At 45.7% G+C, this 5,712-nt stretch overlaps 1 non-coding gene across 1 annotated transcript; it reads left to right on the forward strand.

Moving 5' to 3' along the window:
• The first annotated feature begins 412 nt into the window (after nt 1-412).
• LOC114810986 lies at nt 413-550 on the forward strand. The gene has a single exon (XR_003758672.1). It is a non-coding gene; the product is annotated as a small nucleolar RNA SNORA7 (small nucleolar RNA).
• Nucleotides 551-5,712: the final 5,162 nt, after the last annotated feature.

The raw sequence follows: 5,712 nt of genomic DNA on the forward strand, positions 1-5,712 counted from the left end.
ACTGTAAACTCATTGTGGGCAGAGAACATAATAATAATGTTGGTATTTGTTAAGCGCTTACTATGTGCAGAGCACTGTTCTAAGCACTGGGGGAGATACAGGGTAATCAGGTTGTCCCACGTGAGGCTCACAGTTAATCCCCATTTTACAGATGAGGTAATTGAGGCACAGAGAAGTGAAGTGACTTGCCCACAGTCAAACAGTTAAGTGGCAGAGCCGGGAGTCAAACCATGACCTCTGACTCCGAAGCCCAGGCTCTTTCCACTGAGCCACGCTGCTTCCTCATGTCTACCAACCCTATTGTATTGTACTCTCCCAAGTGTTTAGAACAGTGCTTTACACATAATAAACACTTGTAGGCAGGGAACATGTCTACCAAGCCTGTTGTATTGTACTTTCCTAAGTGTTTAGATCCCTCTCAGGGTCACCCCTGGTGAGTTTCCAGTACTCTACCAGTTTCGGCTATAGGAGGGAGAGTCAAGCAGGGGTCTACCCATTCCATTCCTAGCTTGAGCAGCAGATAATGAGTGGAAGGTAATCTGCTACAAGTAAAAACTCACCTGTGCAGGGCAGCAGCAGCACGGGAGAGAGTCGAGGGAGGAGACTCAAGTTTACTAATAATAATAATAATGTTGGTATTTGTTAAGTGCTTACTATGTGCAGAGCACTGTTCTAAGCACTGGGGTAGACACAGGGGAATCAGGTTGTCCCACGTGGGGCTCACAGTCTTCATCCCCATTTTACAGATGAGGGAACTGAGGCACAGAGAAGTTAAGTGACTTGCCCACAGTCACACAGCTGACAAGTGGCAGAGCTGGGATTTGAACTCATGAGCCCTGACTCCAAAGCCCGTGCTCTTTCCACTGCGCCACGCTGCTTCTCATACTTTCTATGTGTTTACTATGTGGAAGGAGGCAATGGTAAACCACTTCCATATTTTTCCCAAGAAAATTCTGTGGATACACTTCCAGAACGATTGCTGCTGGAGAGCGGGGCGTTCTGGGAGAGATGTGTCCGTGATGTCGCTGTGGGTGGGAAACGACTCGACGGCATAAGACAAAGCAAGGGTTTAGAACAGTGCTCTGCACACAATAAACACTCAATAAATGCCCTCGATCAGTCACCCTCACAGGCACTATTAGCAACATTGCTAAGCATTCTCTTAAAGGGCAATGCCATATTCCCAACTCTGGGACACACCATGACATTTGAGGGCTTTGTTCCTCTGATAGGGCCAATTGCTAGGACAGACCTATTGTCTGCAGAGCACTGTGCTAAGCGCTAGGGTAAGTACAATATTAGAAGACAGAATCCTCCCCTCAAGAACTTACTCCTAGTGGGGAGAAAGACACAAATTAATTTATAGGTAGAAGATAAAGGAGAGAGAGGTAGATGAGTTATGTAGATATGTAGGTGTAGATGCTTAGGTAAGTCATTAGATACAGAAGTGCTATGAGTAGAAGTGTTTAAATTCATAGTTGGCTTAGAAGTGCTGAGGGCCTGGCTGAGTCAATGTGTCCTGGGAAGGAGATGAATTAGTCAGGGAAGATTAATGTTACTATTAATAATAATATTACTAAATAATATATTGTTTTCCTTTTCCTCAAGCTGCAAAATGGAATACATAATGAAGATATCTTACGGTGCCCAGGTAAGCTTCTGGTCAGTAATATTTAAGTTCTCGGAGAACCTGATTGTTATATCTATTAACTTCAGAAAGCATAGAAATCTGTCCACTTGTATATTACCTTATTAGCATGTGCCTGAGGCACCATTCAGGGTTCTCCTCCTCACCGTTTCCAGAGAAGCAGCGTGGCTCAGTGGAAAAAGCACGGGCTTCGGAGTCAGAGGTCATGGGTTCGAATCCCGACTCTGCCACTTATCAGCTGTGTGACTGTGGGCAAGTCACTTAACTTCTCTGTGCCTCAGTTACCTCATCTGTAAAATGGGGATTAAGACTGTGAGCCTCACGTGGGGCAACCTGATTACCCTGTATCTACCCCATTGCTTAGAACAGTGCTCTGCACATAGTAAGCGCTTAACAAATACCAACATTATTATTATCTCTGATGTCCAATCAATCATGGCATTTATTGAGCACTTACTGTGTGCAGAGCACTGTACTAAGCATTTGGGAGAGTACAGTAGAATAGAGTTGGTAGATATGTTCCCTGCCCACAGCGAGTTTACAGCCTAGAGTGAAGACCCTGGATTCCTCTTGAGAGATTTACACTGTTTGGCCTTGGGGCAACTTGAAATGAGGTCTGGAAGCTTCCCCAAGAAACAGACCGTCTAAGAGTGTTTGAGCTGCTCAATTCCCCTCTGAAACTATTAAAACAACCCTTCCTTCCAGCTGACACCTCCCACTCAGCACTAAAGATTTCCCATACTGAAACAAGAAGCCCCCAGGAATGTGCTTCTCAAGAGATAATGACATCCTCCCAGGATTAGTCACGCCTTACCGCACCCCAGGGTGTGAATTAACCAGTGGTAAAGCTCTCAGCCACTGCTCCTTGGTCTGTTGCTTCACACACTGCAGAGCACTACGGTTACCCAGGACACTCAAGTAGGGGACCAGCACTGGTAAGAGCCAAGAGTTCTGAGCTGGATTGGCGATAGTAATAAATAATAATAATGATAATATTTACTAAGCAATTGCCAGGTGCCTGTTTTCACACCTAAGAACCTATTTCAGTGAATGAGATTTTTACCCTTCCCTAATATTCTCACCTTGTGCTTTAGGAAAACAAGGTCCTATTTGATCGGTCAGAGAGGGGGAAAGGGGAGCGTGAAATTCACTTGGGGAGTTTTTTTTTTGTTTTGTGTTTGTTTTTTGTTTTTTAATGGTACTTGTTAAGCTCTTACTATGTGCCAGTCAGTGTTCTAAGCACTGGGGTAGATACAAGTTAATCAGGTTGGACACAGTCCCTGTTCCAAATGGGGCACACAATCTTGAGGGGAGTTTACACTCTAGAGGGTGGGGTTCTACAAGGTTCTTCGTCAGACTTTAATCCAGGTTCTTTTGGAGGAAGGAGCAGTTCCTAACATTTCCTTGGGCCCTGAGTGAGAAACACCATTGCAGCCCAGGCAGCTGTGAAGGTCACTATTTTACTCATGCTCGAGTCATGACTCAGGCTGGAAGGCCCTGGCGGACATATATGTGAGCATCCAGCATGCTCTGGGGGCCGGGGCCTCTCGACAGGTGGAAGCAGGTGAGCTGCTGAGGGACTGATTGGATGGGGAGAGGATATAATCATCCCTGCCAACTGGATTCTGCAGTGCAACCTGAGCCACGGGCTGCCAGAGCATCTGCAGCTACTGCCCAGCAGAGCACAACGTATGGCGTAGTAGATAGACCACGGGCCTGGGAGTCAAAAGGTCATGGGTTCTAATCCCAACTCCATCACTTGTCTGCTGTGTGACCTTGGGCAAGTCACTTCACTTCTCTGTGCCTCAGTTCCCTCAACTCTAAAAGGGCAATTGAGACTGTGAGCCCTACATAGGAAAGGGATTCCATCCAGACCGATTTGCTTAGATCCACCCCGGTGCTTAGTACAGTGCCTGGCACACCGTAAGTGCTTAATACCACAACACAGCAGCTACAGGCCTCAGGCCAAACCAGGAGGGGACAGGACAAACCCTCCAACTCAACCCAGCTTCCAGCAGACTTAGCCTAATTCAGCCTATGAGCCTGTCTGACTCAGTGCTCCCAAATGAGTCTGATGGTGAGTAGGACTCTGACAAACTTCTCTCTGCACAACAGCCCCTTTGTATCAACCCAACATTCAAGGTTGGGGAGAGCAGACTTACCACTGCCAGCTCCCACAGGCTCAGGATAAGGAGGGTGGCTGCTGTGGGCTTCTGTGTGCTCCTATGGGTGCAGGAATCTGGAACTGGGGTCCACGACTTCTCTATCCCCAGAGCTTGGACCGAAGCTGGATTTTGGTTCCCCTAGTTTCCGCACCCCTCCCCTCCCATTCCTCATCCTCACACTCCGTGCGCTTTTACTCACCTCCAAACTGGCTGGCACCCTGGCTCCTTCTGGTTTGTTTTATTTTTTTATGCTATTAAGCACTTGCTACATGCCAGGCGCATTTTTGTTTAATGGTATTTGCTTAGCACTTACTATGTGCCACTGTATTAAGTGCTGGGGTAGATACTAGCTAATCTGGTTGGACACAGTCCCTGGCCCACATAAGGCTCACGGTCTTAATCCCCATTTTACTAGAGCCTAGAGAAGACGAGTGGAAGAGCCAGGATTAAAACCCAGGTCCTCTGACTCTCAGACCCATGCTTTATCCACTAGGCCACGCTGCCTTTCACCCGCCCGTCGACTCCCACTGCCCCTTCAATCTGCTGCCCACCTCCTGAGCCCAAGGCCACTGAACTCCTTCCTCCCTGCCTGTTTTTTTTTAATGATTTCTTAAGCACTTCCTATAGGACAAACACTTTACTAAATGCTGGAGTAGATACAAGCTAGTCAGGGTGGAAATAGTTCACGTCCCACATGGTTCTCACGGTCTTAATCCCTGTTTTACAGATGAAGTAACCGAGGCACAGAGATGTTAAATGACTTGCCTAAGATCGCACAGGAGACAACTCCGCCAACTACTGTATTGTACTCTCCCAAGCACTTAATATAATGCTCTGCCCACGGTAAGTACTCAATAAATACCATCGATTGATTGATGTATATATGTTTTTCTATTTATTTGACCACACTAAATAGTTTTATGTTCATCTACCCAGTTCAGGTGGATGCTCCCTGTGTTCAGGGAACACGACACTTCTTTATTTTGTATTTTCCAAGTTCTCAGTACTGTGTAGTGAACAAAATGGGTGCTCAGTAAACACTACTACTACTAATTAACCCTAGCTCATTTTATTTACTGACCCATTTGACCTTTTCTCTCTCTACTAATTGTATTTTTAATTGTTCTTTCACACACATGACTGTGCTGCTCCTAGTGTGAATTTACTTCTATGCCACTGGAGTTCTACAAGTTCTATAATCCCGTATATGGGTTATGCATTCATTAACAGTAAGGAGTGGCTCTTTCCACGCAAAAGCTTTACAAGGAAGAAGAAAGAGAAAAAGAGAAATAGAACCAGCCTTTTTGTGTGCACAGGATGACCAGGACTGTGGGTTATTGGTCTTTTCTAGCCATACATGCACTCATAGATAATTTCATCATCAGAAGTGTCCACTTTTACAACTATTTATACTGTATACTTGTAGTCTTATCTCTACTTTGGTCCAACTGAAGGTGTCTTCCCATTTAGCTCTGGCCAATCTCGACCCTGAATGCAGTTGCGGCTAGAATCCGTCTTTAACTTCAGAGAACGGGACTCTTCATTAGCTCTCCATCCTCACCTCCAATACACCTCCAAGACAACCTCCAATACTGATATGCTTCCTCTATCATCCTTTCATTTTCTTGCCTGATGCAGGAAGGTTCTGCTCCCCTTTATTCTCAGCGAGATAATCTTTGAATCTCTCTCGCTGAATTCTCTCATACTTGGCAAATCAATAGCCATTGCACGATTCCTTTCTGGATGCACAGTGAGAGGAAGATTCATAAATCAGACCTAATCCAGGGATCCAATGGCTATCACAGGTGCTCACTCTAGTTTTTGCTGCCACAGGAGGTTGTATGTGGTTTTCAGGAAAGGAAAATGAGATATTCTCTCAAATTGGGAAATGTTCAGGTA

The sequence above is a fragment of the Ornithorhynchus anatinus genome, chromosome 3 (assembly GCF_004115215.2).
Source record: "Ornithorhynchus anatinus isolate Pmale09 chromosome 3, mOrnAna1.pri.v4, whole genome shotgun sequence".
In the NCBI taxonomy this organism is placed as follows: domain Eukaryota; kingdom Metazoa; phylum Chordata; class Mammalia; order Monotremata; family Ornithorhynchidae; genus Ornithorhynchus; species Ornithorhynchus anatinus.